The sequence below is a fragment of the Struthio camelus genome, chromosome W (genome assembly GCF_040807025.1).
Source record: "Struthio camelus isolate bStrCam1 chromosome W, bStrCam1.hap1, whole genome shotgun sequence".
NCBI lineage: Eukaryota > Metazoa > Chordata > Aves > Struthioniformes > Struthionidae > Struthio > Struthio camelus.
This window is the reverse complement of record NC_090981.1, coordinates 70,290,888-70,312,312: the sequence shown is the minus strand read 5'-3', so window position 1 is coordinate 70,312,312 and position 21,425 is coordinate 70,290,888. Positions and strand designations below refer to the sequence as shown.

At 59.2% G+C, this 21,425-nt stretch overlaps 2 long non-coding RNA genes across 7 annotated transcripts; both read right to left on the bottom strand.

Annotated features, from left to right (window-relative positions):
- Window positions 1-427: 427 nt before the first annotated feature.
- LOC138064227 (uncharacterized) lies at window positions 428-4,066 on the bottom strand. Of its 2 annotated transcripts, none has more exons than XR_011137505.1 (3): window positions 3,630-4,066; window positions 3,125-3,208; window positions 428-1,515 (listed from the first exon to the last, which is right to left on the bottom strand). It is a non-coding gene; the product is annotated as an uncharacterized lncRNA (long non-coding RNA). The 2 variants fall into 2 exon arrangements; XR_011137504.1 differs by having other exon boundaries at window positions 3,655-4,065.
- A 1,202-nt stretch (window positions 4,067-5,268) lies between these two features.
- LOC138064147 (uncharacterized) lies at window positions 5,269-12,859 on the bottom strand. 5 transcript variants are annotated; one of them, XR_011137424.1, is made up of 3 exons: window positions 12,592-12,821; window positions 12,258-12,396; window positions 5,269-8,819 (listed from the first exon to the last, which is right to left on the bottom strand). It is a non-coding gene; the product is annotated as an uncharacterized lncRNA (long non-coding RNA). The 5 variants fall into 5 exon arrangements; XR_011137425.1 differs by lacking the exon at window positions 12,258-12,396 and having other exon boundaries at window positions 12,592-12,859; XR_011137422.1 differs by lacking the exons at window positions 12,258-12,396; window positions 12,592-12,821 and adding an exon at window positions 10,258-12,251.
- Window positions 12,860-21,425: the final 8,566 nt, after the last annotated feature.

Below are 21,425 nucleotides of genomic sequence, written 5' to 3'. Positions count from 1 at the left end.
ACACCTCCAGGCCATCTGCATCTACACGAGCGAGGGCACACGTACAAGTCTGCTCTGGGGAGGAACCTCAGCCCTAAAGGCAGGAATTAAAACAAAGACAGGGAGAGGCAAACATGTGTTCAGGGCAGACCCTGCCCTGTGCCCGCACGGAGCAGAGCACTGCCAGGCCCCTGAAAGCCCGCACCCTTTTCTCCCCGCAACGCATGCCTTGAGGTGGGCCGGAGAAATCCAGGCACCCGCAGCCACCCCAGGGACACCCTCGCCTCTCTGGTTCTGCTGAGCCCTCAGCGCAAGGTGGTTCCGGCCCTTACCCGCCACGGGCAATGAGTGCTGCCGCCTACCAGGAGAAACGCATTGCAAGGCAAAGCCTCCGGAATCGTCAGCGGGCGTATGACCGCCCCCTGGGTTTCTTCTCCTCTTCCTCTGCTCTCGAGGGAAGCTCAATAGCTAGTCCGCTTCTTCCTGCCTTTGCATGTCTAGAGCACCGGCTTATCGACTGCTCTCAGCTGCCTCCTGCGACGCGACGTTAGCGCTAGAAGCACATCCACCGTGTTGCTCGGTATTGGCTCAGAAAGGCGTTTGTTTACTAAAGGAAAGGAAAAGGCAAGAGTACTCCTGGGGAGAACACACGTATATGAACGCAAGCACCATATGAGGGAGGTCATATGCAATGGCAACACAATCTCTGCTTTACGCTCAGTTATGACAGTAAGGCAGTAAGCCAAACGAATACTAGTTTCAAACTTTCAAAGCAACGAACTTATAGAAACAACAACAAAAAATCCAAACTGTGATGAGGATTTCCCCAGAGTTAGCCCAGAAATACTACAAACCACAATAACGTATTTGCTTCCCCTCCAAAGGGTTGCAGCTGCATAAAGAGATACCGAGTTTGCCTTTAATCTCTGCTTTATTCAAAAAGGGGAGGGTGCTGACACACAAAGCCAGAAGGAAGGCTTCTCAGGGGAAAAAAAGCCAGAAGCTTGTAAGCGGCACAAAAAAAGCTTTACAAAGGGGGTGGGGGGTGGGGGGTGCAAAAAGCCCAAAAGAGAGAAGAGCTTAACAGAGTGAACTGGTGGTGCAAAATTGCAAAAGGAAGGATCGAGGGGCAGCAAAAAAGAAAAGGAAAAGGAAGGGATGTTGTGGGCTGGGCGAGGGAGAAGAAACAATTCAGGGTTCTGTGGGGACAAGATGGTGAAAGGGAGGACCTCAGGGGCAAAAAGAACCTCAGCGGAGGAACCTACAAGTCACAAAAAGCCAAACTCAGGCATCCGCAGAGCACAAATACTTGACAGGAGGGATCGGGGGAGAATGAAAGGCCAGAAGGTGGGCTCTGGGGTGCACATAATCCAAAGAGAGGTACCTTTCTCAGCACTCATCACGGCAGCACTCCGGCCTCTCCCCGTGCTGAAGATGGGCTGTGCCAGGATTCGCCGTGTCCCCGCGATGCCATCCAGGGCCCATTTACCCACAGCTGGCTCCTTCCCCCCTCTGTCCACACCAAACCCTGACCTGCTTCGGGACAAGAAAGAGCAAAATAAGTGCCAAAACACTGCAAAATGGGTAAATTTGGGGGTAATGGGGAGGGCAGAAGACCATGGGGGACCCTAAGAACCCATCCAGAACGTGTAAGTATTGCTAATAATATTCAAAAGCTGCTTATACTCCTTGTTTTCTTCCCAGGGATTTTTTGCAAGCATATTCTAGATGAGATTTAAAAGGACAAAATTCCATAAAATTTGCAACCCCTAAACAAGCAATGACCTTACTCATTTAGCACTGTCAACCTCCTGCCTTTCTGTTTGTTACGCAAAGTAGATAGTCAAAAGAGAGCTCCGTGACAGTCTGCGCAGTTTTGAAGATTAAACACAAGGGATGTTTGCACAGAGCATCTCTACCACACTAAAGCATGAAAACATCAGCACTCTGATCATCTTTCGAGGTACTGCAGTCAGCAAGCTCAGAAGGCTCGTTCAGTTTCTAAAATATCTGGACTTTTCGAGTAGCGATCGCAGCTTAAAGGCTCTTATTGTCAGAAAAATCTAGTGGCTTGATTACTACAGGTATTATTAGCGGAAGCACACAGCCTTTTAAAAAGGGCAGATACTGTCTTTTACGTTTCCAGTGAATCCTCAGAATTCTCATTGCTTTTCATTAGGAGTCACCTTCAGCCGCAAGAGCATTAAAAAGACCAAATACTTTGCTGTCAGGTCAGAACTTTCTGCTTCCTGGGGCCTAAAGGGACACGCGATTGTCTGCCAAAAAAGGTACTAAACCCCCCAAAAGAGAGAGGGGAAGTCGGACAGAGAGATGGGATGGTACAGGGGAAAAGAGGGATAAGAAGGCGGCAAATAGATGGATGAGGAGCTGAACAGAGGGATGGAAACAGAGAAGACTGGAGAGGTGGATGGAGGGCTGAAGGGGCAAAGAGAGGTACGAAGAGGCAGATAGACAGAGCAGTTGGGGGGGGTGGTGGAGGGATGGGGAGCCAGGCAGAGGGACAGCAGGCAGGTAGTGGGATCGGGAGAGAAAGAGGACGACGAAGAGCTGGACAGAGCGATAGGGAGCCAGTCAGAGGGATGGAGAAGCAGACAGAGGGAAGCAGGTATTGACAGAGGGACGGGAAGAGTACAAGAGGGATGGGGAGCTGGGCAGAGCAACGAGTAGTTAAACAAAGGGATGGGGCACCGGACAGAGCTATGGGGAAAGAAAGAGAAAGATGGAGAGCTGGACAGAGGGACAGGGAGCAGAACCGGATGGACCCAGGCAGCCCGCCCGGGACAGCCCTCGACCCGCTCCAGCCCCGCTCACCTGCCGAGCGCTCTGCACACCGTTTTCCCCAAGTCCGCCTGTGGGCCTGCTTGCCCGAATCCCTGCGCCTCCAGAGCGCCTGCGTCCGCGAGAGCGAGGGCGCACGCACGGGCCCACACCGGGGAGGAACCTTGCACTCCGTCACGCCCTTTTACTACTGCTTGTGCATCAGCCCCTTTCAGACCGTCACGTGCGCACGCTTAACCCCCCAAATTCTCTCAGCCCTTAACAACTTCCGTACTCACGGCACCTAGCTTTCCCACGCTCTTCCCCGTCTTGTTTGAAAACCCTCCCAGAGCTCTTCTGTACTTACGTGCTTCCTTAAAACAGCATCACCGAAATCAACAAAACGGGTCGAGCGGCTCCTCCTCAGGTTGCTGGCCCTCGGAACACTATTCTGCAAATGAATCAAACCACCAAGGTCACCGGGAGGTTCCTGTTTTGGAGCTTCCTCTCCCCCCTCCCGCCCCCCCCCCCAAGCTTTCATTACGGTTCCCTAACCTGGGCAAACGCAGGTCCTCCCTTAAGCACTGCAACAGTTTTTATTCTGGGGTCCCAAGTTCCCGTTATTGCTTGCTGCTAGGCAGCAAAGCAAGGCGAGGACAGGTCGGGTCACAGGTAACCCATCTAGCCATCCTAAATTCTCATTTTAGGCCTCGCCGGTTACTCCGGGTAAACAGACCAAAATAAAGCTCCAGACAGGCAGGTGAGGCTTCACACAGACCTCGCGGGCCTGCTAGCGCCAGCGATGCCATAGCGACTGGGCTACCAGGCGCTACTCCCCCCTCTCCTTTGCTGGTCCACGAAGCGTGGCTCACGGGTCACGGTAAGGACGCTGCCAACCTTCCTACGGCCGAAGGCTCCTCTTCGGGACCGGGCAGAGAACCTTTCCGCTGGCATTTGGATTCTCCTGGCCGCTCCTGACACGCGATAACTGACAGAGGTCTGAGGGCAGCAGCCCGTAGTTCTTCACGGCAGCATATAGTCCTTCCCCCATGACATGACAAGTAAGGAACAGACACACTGGCCCACTGCTGCAGTGCTGAGGAGGCACAGGCACCTGGAACGGCAGCTCCTGGCTGCCACAGAGCACGACGTGGCCAGCGGGTGGGAACCCTGTTGACAGCTGCACCTCCTGCCACCTCGACAGGCACAACATGATCTCCCAGAAACCCAGCAAGGGAAGCCAACGCCTCCCGGCATGCCTAACAGATTAAAATGGCCGCCCGGAAGCTCGGTGCTGGGACACTACATCTCCCAGAATGCTCCGCAGATGAAAATGGCCGCCCGGCAGCCCGGCGCCGGAAGACTACTGCTCCCGGCATGCCGCGCCCCCAAAACAACATGGCCGCCCGGAAGCTCGGTACCGGAAGAATACATCTCCCAGAATGCTCTGCAGACTAAAATGGCCGCCCGGAAGCCCGGCGCCGGAAGACTACTGCTCCCGGCATGCCGCGCCCCGCAGACAGCCTGGCCGCCCGGCAGCCCGGTGCCGGAAGACTACTGCTCCCGGCATGCCGCACTCCCAAACCAGCATGGCCGCCCGGCGCCGGAAGACTACATCTCCCAGGATGCCGCGGGCAGCAGCGCTCCGTGAGGTTGGACCCAGCGGCGATCCCGTCCCGTCCCCGGCAGCCGCCGTGGAGCCCGGAGCCCCCCGGCCCCGCGATCCCCGGCACCGCCGCGACCCTCCGCAGGGCTCCCCTGGGACCCCTCCGCCCTCCCGACACCACTCCCAGCCCCGCCGTAAAGGAACAGTGGAAAAAAGGAAGTTACCGGGCGACGACAGCGCAGACGGAGGGACTCTGCGGGGCCCGGAGGCGCCAGAAGGCACCCGGACAGCTCCTGGGCAGGGGAGAAAGCTCAGCAGAGAACTTTGTGGCGTGCTGCAAAACCAGCACTGGGCCCCGGGGCACACAGAGGGATCGGGGGCACCTCAGAACGTGAACGGAGGGGTCCTGAGGGCGTCGGAGGGCAAACGCAGGGCTGTGGGGCAAAGCAAAGTACGAGTGCAGGGTCTCAGTGCACACCGAAGGGGCAGCAGGACATGTCACAGGGCTCAGCGCGGCTGACGGGACGGTGCCTGCAGGCTCCCCCTGTCCCCAGGGAAAGTGTCTCCCAGCCCCAGGCGCACAGGCCCCCGCCACCGACACATGAGAGACGTTGCAGAGTGCTGAAAGCAAATCTGGGAGCAGTCTGGGGCCCTCACACTGCCCTGCGGAGCCCTGGCTGCCCCCAGGATAATGGGAAACTCCACCAAGAGCCCCAAGGGTCGAGGCAATGCAAGGGAAGTTACCCCGAGCCCTGTGAACAGCACTGGGGTCCCTGGGAACCGCAGGGACCCCCAAGAACAAAGGATGTGGGGACCAGCTCCCAATCCCAGACACAATGTGTAACCTCCTCCCCTGGGCATCATCTTCAGGCAAAGCGACGGCAGGAACCACAGACACGAGTGCAAAGAGTAAAGCAACTGTTTATTGTTTTACTGCGCAGAAGCAACACCTGGGAGGGAGTTTGCCATGGAGCTCAGTGCCAGCATGCTTCCCCTTACCCTGTGACACCTGAAGAGTCATCTCCGCACCAGCGTTCGTCGGTCCTTTGGGGAAGGGTCAGCTCCTGCTGCTGCCCTTGACGCGGCAGGCGTCTGAGTAGCTGACAGCCTATCCCCTCTACTTTTTCCTTCAGGGATAGGATTCAGCTCTGACAGGTGAGAAGATCTTTGATCTCTGATCCTGCCTGTCTGCACTACTGCCCTACCCCAGACTAGAGCCCTGCAAGACACTTTCACAGCTCTCACCTCACCTGTCACATCACCACTCTCAGTGCGATGGGCCTGCGCCTTATCAAATCCAGACCTCAGGTCAGTGCACAAAGCTGAACGCTGGGAACAGGGGAAGGTTAGGAACCCCAGAGAAGGGTTTGCACCCTGCTGCTTAGGCTTCGGGGCTTACAGTTTATTATCTAAGGATTCAGCCCTTGTCATTTATCAGTAAGGCGTAAGCCCTGAACCCTATGTGACAAATTGCAAATCTTGGAACCCAAGTGGTTGCTTTAAAATTTACGGATGAGGTTGGATTTTAAATCCTGCGCCCTGATCGCTAAGTCAGCAAACTGTAAACCCTGACTGATAAAGACAGCCCCACAAAATAAAGTAATAAACCATAGCCCCTGAGTGACAGACCCTCAACAACAAACTAAACAATAAACCTCAAGTGAAAAACTCCAAACCCTCAGCTTTAAGCAAGACACACCAAAGTACACATGAGCTTGCAAGTTTTGCCCACAGCTTAAGAAGTTTCCCCTTCATTTAGAAGTACAGCAGAACAGGAAGATATGCATCAGAATCACGTTACAGTTGCTGTTTATAAGCTTGGTCTTAGCCACCATTCAAATGTGAGCACATGCAAGAATCGCTCCACAGGACTGCAGTAAGCTGCACTTCCACTGAACCTACCTGAAACATTGCAAGCGCTTATTCAACTCCATTACAGACAATTAATATTTTTGGTCCCCTCAGCTCCATGGGCAAACATCCACAGCCAGTGACTCCAGCAACCACCTAGGGGACAACCACCTTCCACCTCCCAGCCCTGCACACACACAGTGCAGCCCCAAGACTTAGCTGCGTCCACGCTGCAAGTCAGAGCTCGACCTTCATGGCCAACCACAGATCTCCGCAGAGCTCCCAGCTGTGACACCGCTCCTTCGACTGCCAGACTATGCTTCAGCACCTGCAAAGAAGCCAGAACAGTTACTGAGAGGCCAGGCAACTGCGCAGCCCTCCTAGAACTACTCCCTTGTCCAAGGCCCGTAACTGTTCCCACAATTATGACTGACCCTCTACACTGCTCCAGTCACTCTCTCAGGCTCCGTTTTATCGCAAGGATGTCACGGCAGCCCTCACATACAGTCAGGCTCGCTCAGGCACTCGGCCACCTCCAGCCTTCGGTAGATGGTCCTCCTCAGGGAAACTGTGCCGCTGACGGACACTCTCAGAAAGCACTGTCCAGCCAAGGCAGGATAAAAACTAAGGCCTCCAAAAACTCCAAACTCTGGAGACTGAGCTGATGGGAAACTGACTCTGGCCTGGACAATGACAGAAGAAGGATTTTGCTTCACTCGTTCAGGCTGCCTAGCATGTGGCCCAAGTTAGACAGACCGTGCTGGAAATCCCTGTGACGTGACAGCGTGTTGGAAAGCAGAGCTGAGCACAGGCTCCTGGAAGAGGAGCAGAGTAAGGCTGATGTAGGGAAGACAACAGTTTGCATAAAGTCAGAAAACAGGGCTCAATGCCAGCGACACAATCACGACTCCAACTGCACCGCGCAGCAGCCCTGTCTGCGCACAGGCAGACAAGACACAGTAACTGCAGACTGCGCTGACGTGTAAGACGGACAACAGCAGCTCCAGACTGCCCTAGCACACCCTGCCCTACCTGCACCTGTCCTAACACCCGAATACTCAGAGCCTCTGCTAATCTCTACCACATGCTAATGTCTACCACATCCCCCCACAGCATCTTTGGCCCATTAGTGCTCCCCCACTGCACATCCGCAGCCCCATGCCTCTGCACAGAGTCACTGCAGGGGTATCTGACATGACCTGAACCAGGCAGATTGATGGGACCCTCTGGTTGCTACTGATCGTCTCTGCCGAGCACCAATTGCCTCTTGACACCTTCCACACCAGACAAAACACAAAGGAATGATGAACCTTCAGCTGGACAGAGGGACAGGGAGCAGAACAGAAGGAAAGAGGGATAGAGAGCTTGGCTGACAGATGGAAAAAGAAAGAGAAGGATAGAGACCTAGCCCCAGGGTCAGGGCCCTGGACAAAGGAAGAGAAAAAGAGGACAGAGGGCCAGACAGGTGGAGGGCTGAAGAGAGGACCAGGGAGCAGAAGAGAGAAAAAGAGGGATGTAGAAGTGGACAGAAGAATAAAGAGAGGAAAGGAGGGAAGGGGAAGCAGACAGAGGGACGGGAAGCAAAAGAGAAGGGTGGAGAACCAGACAGAGGAACGGGGACTGGAAGAGAGGGAAAGGGAGCCAGTCAGAGCAATGGGAAGAGAGTGAGAAGGACGAAGAGCCAACCAGAAAGGTGGAGAGAAAAAAAAGAGGGAGGGGAAGTCAGACAGAGAGATGAGATAGAGCAGGGGAAAAGAGGGATAGGGAGACAAATAGATGGATGGGGAGCTGAACAGAGGGACAGAAATAGAAAGAGAAGGCTGGAGAGGGGGAGAGAAGGCTGGAAAGGTACAAAGAGACAGACAAGAGCAGCAGAGGGATGGGGAGCTGGACAGAGGAACAGCGGGCAGGTAGTGGGACAGAGAGGGGAAAAGGATGATGGAGAGCTGGATAGAGCGATAGGGAGCCAGTCGGAGGGAGGAAGATATTGACAGAGGGATGCAAAGAGTACCAGAGGGATGGGGAACTGGGCAGGGCACTGAGTAGCTAAACAAAGGGACGGGGTATCGGACAGAGCTACGGGGAAAGAAAGAAAAAGATGGAGCGCTGGACAGAGGGACAGCGAATGGAACCAGATGGATCCAGACAGCCCGGAACAGCCCTCAACACGCTCCAGTTCCACTCACCTGCTGAGCTGCAGAGCTCTCTGTGTACCGCTGGGCCCAAAGTCCACTTGGGCACTGCTGTGTGGAGGACCCGCAGCCACACCGAAAGGCACGTGGAGGCCACTTGTGGGCCTGCTTGCCTGTATCCCTATACCTCCAGAGTGTCTGTGTCTGCAAGAGCGAGGGTGCACCCACGGGCCCACTATTCCCCTCTCTCCTTGGCTGGTCCATGAATTGTGGCTTATTACTCACAAGTCCAGTGAGGATGCAGCCAACCTTCCTACAGCCGAAGTTCTTCAGCAGGACCACGCAGAGAATCTTTCCACTGGCATTTGGATTCTCCTGGCCGCTCTTGACACGCTGTAACTTACAAAGGTCTGAGCGCGGTAGCCTGTAGTTCTTCATGGCAGCATGTAGTCGATCCCCGATGTTCTGAATACCTAAGATTAACACAATTTATAAACACAAAAATACTGCCGCTATAGGGTGTACAGTCAAGCTACAATTTCTGCCACCAAAGAAAACCCCTCCGTGTCTGCCAGAATGAGCCATATGCATCAGCGCCTATAGCTCAAGGCTAGCAACCCCTCCCAGGTGACGTTCTTCTGGCAGGCTGCGTGTCTGAACTCCTCCGTCTTGCCTAAGAGTCTCCGCTGGGACGTTATAACTTTGTCAGCCAGCGCTTGTTGATGGAGGCACGGTAAAATCCATCATCCTCCGAAAGTATAAAGCAAAGCAAAAAAAAAAAAAAAATCAGAGCTCTGCAGAAAATCATAAGACAAACCCGTTTATATGCACAAAAGCAGATCTAATATACACACAAGCAAAGCAAACGAGCACAGGCAAGCCACAAATACCGCTTCCCCCAACTCCCCTTTTGGAAGCCATGAAGACACTTGGGTTGCTGTGAAAGGGAAGTTAGACTAAGTAGCTCCTAGAGCTTAATCTTTCAGAAGCCTTCTGTGTCCACATTTTTGGCACAACCACGCTCTACCCCTCATTCAATTCAGATGCACAGAAGATGATCCGCTTCTTGGTACACTTGCACTGTAACTCCCCCCTTGTTAAGATCAGTGCCCACTGTCCCACTTAGACAGAGGATACTCTGCTGCCTATTTATTTCCCTGACATGAGCTAGTTTAGAGGGAATTGAGCAGATTGGGCTGCATCTGGGCTGATAAAAGGTAAAAGTCTCAAAGACAGTTACAGCCCAGATTGCTTCTAAACAGTCTTTCTCACAGCCAGAGAGTTTCTGTTCGGGCCTCAAAGGGGATGTAAGGATGATGCCACTGGCACCCACTTTCCCTCTACTGCTCTTTTGCAGCAGCGCTGCTCCCATGGAATCAGTAGATGTGGGAATCCTTACTGAAAAAGGCTTGCCTTGTCCTGGGAATTTGAGGGCAGGAGATTTTACAGCCGCTTCTTTCAGTTGAGTGAAAGCAGCATCATGTTCCTTGTTCCAGCTCCATTCCTGACTCCTTTCCCGTAATTCCCACCGTGGTCTGCCGATACCACGCAAGTTATATTAACACTGCCGGAGGAAATTAAATCCTCCTAAAATTGCCCTAAAGTTGGAACTGACAAGAAAGAGTCTTAATTTCATAAGGCTTTAACCTTTTTTCTAGCTACTATATTCCTGTTTCCCCAAATACCATTGCCATATCAGGAACCTGGGGTTGCACCAATTGAGCCTTCCTGAAATTCACCTCTTAATTTTACAATTCAGATACTTCTCTCTCACTCTCACTTCCTCTTCGGGAACTCTGGTCACTTGACTATCATTCCCCTATGATAATAAGTTGCTGTCTTGTAGCTCTTAAAATATGATGCTTCATAGATACATAAAGTCACATGCAAAGAAATATGTATGCAGCATACTTTTTGTAACACGTGCAGACCTTCTGTTATATGTTGGTGATCTGTTATCCTGATCACTATTCCTAGGGATCCTTCCTCAACAGGAGGAATGGGGTTTCCCTTTTGGGGAGATGGAGACAGCAGTTATAACAGCCCTCGGCATCATACGTTACAGGTAAACAGTTTGGTAACAAAACATACAGCAACTAGGGCTAGGTTATTAGACAGGCAGGCACATCACCTAATACACACCTATGCCATCTTCCATGAAACCTTAGTCTGGTTCAGTGTTATTGTACCATTCAATATCCTTTCTCAAACCCTTGTATACACATGCTTAACCAACAATTCTCTCAGTCTTTAACTACATGGAAGAATGACAGCACTTAATTTGCCTGCCTCTGTTTCAAACCTGTTACCTTTTTGATACATCTCCTAGATTATTCCTCCTATACGTGGATGCTTGCCTTAGAGGCAATGACCAAAGGTGAACAACTGGATCACTAGGTCTAGCTGCTTCTCTTCAAAACGTTCTCCTTCAGTGGACTACCCTGCCAAACAAACCCAAAAGACTGATGAGGCCACAAGGGTATAGATTTTTTGCACCACTTCTCCAGGGCTTTCAGGGTGATTGACATAACCCCTGCTCTTCACATTACTCAAAGCTACATTCATCTACTGCCTAGGACTAACCTGTTTCTATTTTAAGAGGGGGTTGTTGTTTGTTTCAACTTTACGTATAGTCCATAATCTGCTATGCATCATCTCTAGCCCCTTCTGCTTTTACAGAACTTTTGGTAATTACAGGTGGTAATTAATAGCACCCATTGTCCCATGGATTGGAGTAACACATCTCTCCTTCTCTGAGGACGTGCCTAAGACCCACACTTTTTTCTACAGTATGGTTGGGGGCTTCCCATAGCCCTTCAGCGTTCCCTTAGGCTTTTCCTGAGCCTTTTATTTGTTTAGGTTATTCCTTAGCCTGCAATTGTATGTTAATGTTCTCCTTAAGCATTGCACAGAGCACAATTATCCTAGACCAGCCGCATTTAGAAAGTCCTCTTGCAGGCACAGAGGGTCCCGAGAGGTGGCTCAGAAAAAGAGAGAGAAAAATCGGTTTGTCATCTGTGCACCCACCTGCCAACATTCTTCACCAAGAAGTGCTGCAAATTCTCTTTTCTCCAAAGCAGGACTGAGTCAAGGGGGACACAGATCACACCCTCTAATTAGGACACCTCGCTGCTGTGGGGACAGGGTCTAGGAGTGGTTTTAGGACTGTATGGGGCTTGGAGGGGGAAAGTCTGGAGTCAGTGACAATGTTGTGGCAGGGTTTGGAGGCATTTTGGGGTCTGTAGGGGTGTTAGGACAGGATCTGTGGGTGGTTTCTTGGCTTTTGGGGGAGCTGGAAGCAGGAAGGGTGGGAATCTGCAGGGCCCTCAACGGCAGGGGTGCCACCCCAGATGCGTACTGAGTGCACAGCAGTGCTGCATGTGGCTGTCAGCTTTGCAGGAGAAGCCACTGGAAGAGGAGGAAGGATCTACGAGCTTGTACAGAATGCCAGAAGAGGCAGCAGGGAACTCACCAAGAGCCCAGAAGAGCTGTGAAGGACCCCACCTTCCAGACAAGAGGCATCAGGCTGCTGTGCCACTGCTGGAGACACCCACACTCCTGTGCAGCATACGCGTGCCTGGGGAGATGTAAGAGGCAACGGAGGACCCATCGACACACACTGGACTGGGGAACCCCACAGCTGTGGGGCAGCTGTGCAGGAGGGCGCGGGGCTCAGCGAGGCTCAGCAGGGGTTACAGTCAGTTGGTACCCGGGTTGGCTGGGGCCCACAGTCTGTGCCTGCGACTGGGGGAGGCCTCAGGGCGCCTGGGCGTATTTTTCCCCTGTCCACCTTCTCGTTTCCCTAGCTACAACTCTCAAGTAAACGTTCTCGGCGCTGCGCTAACTGCACCTGGCTCAAAGTGACCTTAAGTCGGTTTGGTCCGGTAGCTTTAAGCTTCCTTGCGACTTACCAGCACCCTCGGGCAGGCCTGCCGCGACGGGAGCCGTCCGCCCAGCGCCGCTCCGGGGCCCGCCAGCCTCGCCGCTCCTCCCGGCCGCCTCCGCAGGGGCGAGCGCCCGCCCCGGCCGCGCCAGGGAGGAACCGGGGCCCTGAGGGCGACACACGGCAAACGGACGGTCAAACCCGCGCTCCCGGCAGACCCTGGGCCGCGCTGCCGGCGCGGCGCGGCGCCAGGCACGAGCCCCCTCCCCAAATCTCGCCCCGCACCTCCGCCTCCACGCAGCGACGGCCCCCGCGGGCAGAAACCGCCCGACGCCCGCGGCCGCCCGAGGGGACGCGCTCACCTCACCGGGGCCCCCAGATCTCCGACTCCGGGCGGCCTCGGCCCGCACCCGCCGCCGCCCCAGCGAAAACTCCGTCCCCGCGCGCCGCCATGCTGCTGCCCGCCGCCGCGCATGCGCCGCCCTCCGCGCATGCGCCGATCGCGAACGGGGCGCGGGAGCGCGGGGGGCCCGGCTCTCGAGCACCGCGCATGCGCCCCGCTTCGCCTGCAGTACCCACTTTTCGCCAGCCGAGGGCACCAACGAGCGCCGACGAGCAAGTGCACCTGCGCCCCGCTTCGCCACGCCGAAACCACTGCGCCTGCGCCCCGCTTCGCCTGCAGTACCGATTTCTGGCCAGCCGAGGGCACCAACGAGCCACGCCGAAACCACTGCGCCTGCGCCCCGCTTCGCCTGCAGTACCGATTTCTGGCCAGCCGAGGGCACCAACGAGCCACGCCGAAACCACTGCGCATGCGCCCCGCTTCGCCTGCAGTACCGATTTCTGGCCAGCCGAGGGCACCAACGAGCCACGCCGAAACCACTGCGCATGCACCCCGCTTCGCCTGCAGTACCGATTTCTGGCCAGCCGAGGGCACCAACGAGCCACGCCGAAACCACTGCGCCTGCGCCCCGCTTCGCCTGCAGTACCGATTTTTGGCCAGCCGAGGGCACCAACGAGCCACGCCGAAACCACTGCGCATGCGCCCCGCTTCGCCTGCAGTACCGATTTCTGGCCAGCCGAGGGCACCAACGAGCCACGCCGAAACCACTGCGCATGCGCCCCGCTTCGCCTGCAGTACCGATTTCTGGCCAGCCGAGGGCACCAACGAGCCACGCCGAAACCACTGCGCATGCGCCCCGCTTCGCCTGCAGGACCGATTTCTGGCCAGCCGAGGGCACCAACGAGCCACGCCGAAACCACTGCGCATGCGCCCCGCTTCGCCTGCAGTACCGATTTCTGGCCAGCCGAGGGCACCAACGAGCCACGCCGAAACCACTGCGCATGCGCCCCGCTTCGCCTGCAGTACCGATTTCTGGCTAGCCGAGGGCACCAACGAGCCACGCCGAAACCACTGCGCATGCGCCCCGCTTCGCCTGCAGGACCGATTTTTCGCGCTGCAGTACCGATTTCTGGCCAGCCGAGGGCACCAACGAGCCACGCCGAAACCCAGTGCGCCTGCGCCCCGCTTCGCCTGCAGTACCGATTTCTGGCCAGCCGAGGGCACCCACGAGCCACGCCGAAACCACTGCGCCTGCGCCCCGCTTCGCCTGCAGTACCGATTTCTGGCCAGCCGAGGGCACCAACGAGCCACGCCGAAACCACTGCGCCTGCGCCCCGCTTCGCCTGCAGTACCGATTTTTGGCCAGCCGAGGGCACCAACGAGCCACGCCGAAACCACTGCGCATGCGCCCCGCTTCGCCTGCAGTACCGATTTCTGGCCAGCCGAGGGCCCCCACGAGCCACGCCGAAACCACTGCGCATGCGCCCCGCTTCGCCTGCAGGACCGATTTCTGGCCAGCCGAGGGCACCAACGAGCCACGCCGAAACCACTGCGCCTGCGCCCCGCTTCGCCTGCAGTACCGATTTCTGGCCAGCCGAGGGCACCCACGAGCCACGCCGAAACCACTGCGCATGCGCCCCGCTTCGCCTGCAGTACCGATTTCTGGCCAGCCGAGGGCACCAACGAGCCACGCCGAAACCACTGCGCATGCGCCCCGCTTCGCCTGCAGTACCGATTTTTCGCCAGCCGAGGGCACCAACGAGCCACGCCGAAACCACTGCGCCTGCGCCCCGCTTCGCCTGCAGTACCGATTTCTGGCCAGCCGAGGGCACCAACGAGCCACGCCGAAACCACTGCGCCTGCGCCCCGCTTCGCCTGCAGTACCGATTTCTGGCCAGCCGAGGGCACCAACGAGCCACGCCGAAACCACTGCGCATGCGCCCCGCTTCGCCTGCAGTACCGATTTCTGGCCAGCCGAGGGCACCAACGAGCCACGCCGAAACCACTGCGCCTGCGCCCCGCTTCGCCTGCAGTACCGATTTCTGGCCAGCCGAGGGCACCAACGAGCCACGCCGAAACCACTGCGCCTGCGCCCCGCTTCGCCTGCAGTACCGATTTTTCGGGCTGTAGTACCGATTTCTGGCCAGCCGAGGGCACCCACGAGTCACGCCGAAACCCAGTGCGCATGCGCCCCGCTTCGCCTGCAGGACCGATTTTTCGCGCTGCAGGACCGATTTCTGGCCAGCCGAGGGCACCAACGAGCCACGCCGAAACCACTGCGCATGCGCCCCGCTTCGCCTGCAGTACCGATTTCTGGCCAGCCGAGGGCACCCACGAGCCACGCCGAAACCACTGCGCCTGCGCCCCGCTTCGCCTGCAGTACCGATTTTTCGCGCTGCAGTACCGATTTCTGGCCAGCCGAGGGCACCAACGAGCCACGCCGAAACCCAGTGCGCATGCGCCCCGCTTCGCCTGCAGTACCGATTTCTGGCCAGCCGAGGGCACCCACGAGCCACGCCGAAACCACTGCGCCTGCGCCCCGCTTCGCCTGCAGTACCGATTTCTGGCCAGCCGAGGGCACCAACGAGCCACGCCGAAACCACTGCGCCTGCGCCCCGCTTCGCCTGCAGTACCGATTTCTGGCCAGCCGAGGGCACCCACGAGCCACGCCGAAACCACTGCGCCTGCGCCCCGCTTCGCCTGCAGTACCGATTTCTGGCCAGCCGAGGGCACCAACGAGCCACGCCGAAACCACTGCGCCTGCGCCCCGCTTCGCCTGCAGTACCGATTTCTGGCCAGCCGAGGGCACCAACGAGCCACGCCGAAACCACTGCGCCTGCGCCCCGCTTCGCCTGCAGTACCGATTTTTGGCCAGCCGAGGGCACCAACGAGCCACGCCGAAACCACTGCGCATGCGCCCCGCTTCGCCTGCAGGACCGATTTCTGGCCAGCCGAGGGCACCAACGAGCCACGCCGAAACCACTGCGCCTGCGCCCCGCTTCGCCTGCAGTACCGATTTCTGGCCAGCCGAGGGCACCAACGAGCCACGCCGAAACCACTGCGCATGCGCCCCGCTTCGCCTGCAGTACCGATTTCTGGCCAGCCGAGGGCACCAACGAGCCACGCCGAAACCACTGCGCATGCGCCCCGCTTCGCCTGCAGGACCGATTTTTCGCGCTGCAGTACCGATTTCTGGCCAGCCGAGGGCACCAACGAGCCACGCCGAAACCCAGTGCGCCTGCGCCCCGCTTCGCCTGCAGTACCGATTTCTGGCCAGCCGAGGGCACCCACGAGCCACGCCGAAACCACTGCGCATGCGCCCCGCTTCGCCTGCAGTACCGATTTCTGGCCAGCCGAGGGCACCAACGAGCCACGCCGAAACCCAGTGCGCATGCGCCCCGCTTCGCCTGCAGTACCGATTTTTCGCCAGCCGAGGGCACCAACGAGCCACGCCGAAACCACTGCGCCTGCGCCCCGCTTCGCCTGCAGTACCGATTTCTGGCCAGCCGAGGGCACCCACGAGCCACGCCGAAACCACTGCGCCTGCGCCCCGCTTCGCCTGCAGTACCGATTTCTGGCCAGCCGAGGGCACCAACGAGCCACGCCGAAACCACTGCGCCTGCGCCCCGCTTCGCCTGCAGTACCGATTTTTGGCCAGCCGAGGGCACCAACGAGCCACGCCGAAACCACTGCGCCTGCGCCCCGCTTCGCCTGCAGTACCGATTTCTGGCCAGCCGAGGGCCCCCACGAGCCACGCCGAAACCACTGCGCATGCGCCCCGCTTCGCCTGCAGTACCGATTTCTGGCCAGCCGAGGGCACCAACGAGCCACGCCGAAACCACTGCGCCTGCGCCCCGCTTCGCCTGCAGTACCGATTTCTGGCCAGCCGAGGGCACCAACGAGCCACGCCGAAACCACTGCGCATGCGCCCCGCTTCGCCTGCAGTACCGATTTCTGGCCAGCCGAGGGCACCAACGAGCCACGCCGAAACCACTGCGCCTGCGCCCCGCTTCGCCTGCAGTACCGATTTCTGGCTAGCCGAGGGCACCAACGAGCCACGCCGAAACCACTGCGCATGCGCCCCGCTTCGCCTGCAGGACCGATTTTTCGCGCTGCAGTACCGATTTCTGGCCAGCCGAGGGCACCAACGAGCCACGCCGAAACCACTGCGCCTGCGCCCCGCTTCGCCTGCAGTACCGATTTCTGGCCAGCCGAGGGCACCCACGAGCCACGCCGAAACCACTGCGCATGCGCCCCGCTTCGCCTGCAGTACCGATTTCTGGCCAGCCGAGGGCACCAACGAGCCACGCCGAAACCCAGTGCGCATGCGCCCCGCTTCGCCTGCAGTACCGATTTTTCGCCAGCCGAGGGCACCAACGAGCCACGCCGAAACCACTGCGCCTGCGCCCCGCTTCGCCTGCAGTACCGATTTCTGGCCAGCCGAGGGCACCAACGAGCCACGCCGAAACCACTGCGCCTGCGCCCCGCTTCGCCTGCAGTACCGATTTCTGGCCAGCCGAGGGCACCCACGAGCCACGCCGAAACCACTGCGCATGCGCCCCGCTTCGCCTGCAGTACCGATTTCTGGCCAGCCGAGGGCACCCACGAGCCACGCCGAAACCACTGCGCCTGCGCCCCGCTTCGCCTGCAGTACCGATTTCTGGCCAGCCGAGGGCACCAACGAGCCACGCCGAAACCACTGCGCATGCACCCCGATTCGCCTGCAGTACCGATTTCTGGCCAGCCGAGGGCACCAACGAGCCACGCCGAAACCACTGCGCATGCGCCCCGCTTCGCCTGCAGTACCGATTTTTCGCCAGCCGAGGGCACCAACGAGCCACACCGAAACCCAGTGCGCATGCGCCCCGCTTCGCCTGCAGTACGGATTTTTCGCGCTGCAGTACCGATTTCTGGCCAGCCGAGGGCACCAACGAGCCACGCCGAAACCACTGCGCCTGCGCCCCGCTTCGCCTGCAGTACCGATTTTTCGCGCTGCAGTACCGATTTCTGGCCAGCCGAGGGCACCAACGAGCCACGCCGAAACCCAGTGCGCATGCGCCCCGCTTCGCCTGCAGTACCGATTTCTGGCCAGCCGAGGGCACCAACGAGCCACGCCGAAACCACTGCGCCTGCGCCCCGCTTCGCCTGCAGTACCGATTTCTGGCCAGCCGAGGGCACCAACGAGCCACGCCGAAACCACTGCGCATGCGCCCCGCTTCGCCTGCAGTACCGATTTCTGGCCAGCCGAGGGCACCAACGACCCACGCCGAAACCCAGTGCGCATGCGCCCCGCTTCGCCTGCAGGACCGTTTTTTCGGGCTGCAGTACCGATTTCTGGCCAGCCGAGGGCACCCACGAGCCACGCCGAAACCCAGTGCGCATGCGCCCCGCTTCGCCTGCAGTACCGATTTCTGGCCAGCCGAGGGCACCAACGAGCCACGCCGAAACCCAGTGCGCCTGCGCCCCGCTTCGCCTGCAGTACCGATTTCTGGCCAGCCGAGGGCACCAACGAGCCACGCCGAAACCACTGCGCCTGCGCCCCGCTTCGCCTGCAGTACCGATTTCTGGCCAGCCGAGGGCACCAACGAGCCACGCCGAAACCACTGCGCCTGCGCCCCGCTTCGCCTGCAGTACCGATTTCTGGCCAGCCGAGGGCACCCACGAGCCACGCCGAAACCCAGTGCGCATGCGCCCCGCTTCGCCTGCAGTACCGATTTTTCGGGCTGCAGTACCGATTTCTGGCCAGCCGAGGGCACCAACGAGCCACGCCGAAACCCAGTGCGCATGCGCCCCGCTTCGCCTGCAGTACCGATTTTTCGGGCTGCAGTACCGATTTCTGGCCAGCCGAGGGCACCCACGAGCCACGCCGAAACTACTGCGCATGCGCCCCGCTTCGCCTGCAGTACCGATTTCTGGCCAGCCGAGGGCACCAACGAGCCACGCCGAAACCACTGCGCCTGCGCCCCGCTTCGCCTGCAGTACCGATTTCTGGCCAGCCGAGGGCACCAACGAGCCACGCCGAAACCACTGCGCATGCGCCCCGCTTCGCCTGCAGTACCGATTTCTGGCCAGCCGAGGGCACCAACGAGCCACGCCGAAACCACTGCGCCTGCGCCCCGCTTCGCCTGCAGTACCGATTTCTGGCCAGCCGAGGGCACCAACGAGCCACGCCGAAACCCAGTGCGCATGCGCCCCGCTTCGCCTGCAGTACCGATTTTTGGCCAGCCGAGGGCACCAACGAGCCACGCCGAAACCACTGCGCATGCGCCCCGCTTCGCCTGCAGTACCGATTTTTCGCCAGCCGAGGGCACCAACGAGCCACACCGAAACCCAGTGCGCATGCGCCCCGCTTCGCCTGCAGTACGGATTTTTCGCGCTGCAGTACCGATTTCTGGCCAGCCGAGGGCACCAACGAGCCACGCCGAAACCACTGCGCCTGCGCCCCGCTTCGCCTGCAGTACCGATTTTTCGGGCTGTAGTACCGATTTCTGGCCAGCCGAGGGCACCCACGAGCCACGCCGAAACCACTGCGCATGCGCCCCGCTTCGCCTGCAGTACCGATTTTTCGCCAGCCGAGGGCACCAACGAGCCACACCGAAACCCAGTGCGCATGCGCCCCGCTTCGCCTGCAGTACCGATTTTTCGGGCTGTAGTACCGATTTCTGGCCAGCCGAGGGCACCCACGAGTCACGCCGAAACCCAGTGCGCATGCGCCCCGCTTCGCCTGCAGTACCGATTTTTCGCGCTGCAGGACCGATTTCTGGCCAGCCGAGGGCACCAACGAGCCACGCCGAAACCACTGCGCCTGCGCCCCGCTTCGCCTGCAGTACCGATTTTTCGGGCTGTAGTACCGATTTCTGGCCAGCCGAGGGCACCCACGAGTCACGCCGAAACCCAGTGCGCATGCGCCCCGCTTCGCCTGCAGTACCGATTTTTCGCGCTGCAGGACCGATTTCTGGCCAGCCGAGGGCACCAACGAGCCACGCCGAAACCACTGCGCATGCGCCCCGCTTCGCCTGCAGTACCGATTTCTGGCCAGCCGAGGGCACCCACGAGCCACGCCGAAACCACTGCGCCTGCGCCCCGCTTCGCCTGCAGTACCGATTTTTCGCGCTGCAGTACCGATTTCTGGCCAGCCGAGGGCACCAACGAGCCACGCCGAAACCCAGTGCGCATGCGCCCCGCTTCGCCTGCAGTACCGATTTCTGGCCAGCCGAGGGCACCAACGAGCCACGCCGAAACCACTGCGCCTGCGCCCCGCTTCGCCTGCAGTACCGATTTCTGGCCAGCCGAGGGCACCAACGAGCCACGCCGAAACCACTGCGCCTGCGCCCCGCTTCGCCTGCAGTACCGATTTCTGGCCAGCCGAGGGCACCAACGACCCACGCCGAAACCCAGTGCGCCTGCGCCCCGCTTCGCCTGCAGGACCGATTTTTCGGGCTGCAGTACCGATTTCTGGCCAGCCGAGGGCACCAACGAGCCACGCCAAAACCCAGTGCGCATGCGCCCCGCTTCGCCTGCAGTACCGATTTTTCGCGCTGCAGTACCGATTTCTGGCCAGCCGAGGGCACCCACGAGCCACGCCGAAACTACTGCGCATGCGCCCCGCTTCGCCTGCAGTACCGATTTCTGGCCAGCCGAGGGCACCAACGAGCCACGCCGAAACCCAGTGCGCATGCGCCCCGCTTCGCCTGCAGTACCGATTTCTGGCCAGCCGAGGGCACCAACGACCCACGCCGAAACCCAGTGCGCATGCGCCCCGCTTCGCCTGCAGGACCGATTTTTCGGGCTGCAGTACCGATTTCTGGCCAGCCGAGGGCACCCACGAGCCACGCCGAAACCCAGTGCGCATGCGCCCCGCTTCGCCTGCAGTACCGATTTCTGGCCAGCCGAGGGCACCAACGACCCACGCCGAAACCCAGTGCGCCTGCGCCCCGCTTCGCCTGCAGTACCGATTTCTGGCCAGCCGAGGGCACCCACGAGCCACGCCGAAACCACTGCGCATGCGCCCCGCTTCGCCTGCAGTACCGATTTCTGGCCAGCCGAGGGCACCAACGAGTCACGCCGAAACCACTGCGCCTGCGCCCCGCTTCGCCTGCAGTACCGATTTCTGGCCAGCCGAGGGCACCAACGAGCCACGCCGAAACCACTGCGCCTGCGCCCCGCTTCGCCTGCAGTACCGATTTCTGGCCAGCCGAGGGCACCAACGAGCCACGCCGAAACCCAGTGCGCATGCGCCCCGCTTCGCCTGCAGTACCGATTTCTGGCCAGCCGAGGGCACCCACGAGTCACGCCGAAACCCAGTGCGCCTGCGCCCCGCTTCGCCTGCAGTACCGATTTCTGGCCAGCCGAGGGCACCAACGAGCCACGCCGAAACCACTGCGCCTGCGCCCCGCTTCGCCTGCAGTACCAATTTCTGGCCAGCCGAGGGCACCAACGAGCCACGCCGAAACCACTGCGCATGCGCCCCGCTTCGCCTGCAGTACCGATTTCTGGCCAGCCGAGGGCACCCACGAGCCACGCCGAAACCCAGTGCGCATGCGCCCCGCTTCGCCTGCAGTACCGATTTTTCGGGCTGCAGTACCGATTTCTGGCCAGCCGAGGGCACCAACGAGCCACGCCGAAACCCAGTGCGCATGCGCCCCGCTTCGCCTGCAGTACCGATTTTTCGCGCTGCAGTACCGATTTCTGGCCAGCCGAGGGCACCCACGAGCCACGCCGAAACTACTGCGCATGCGCCCCGCTTCGCCTGCAGTACCGATTTCTGGCCAGCCGAGGGCACCAACGAGCCACGCCGAAACCACTGCGCCTGCGCCCCGCTTCGCCTGCAGTACCGATTTCTGGCCAGCCGAG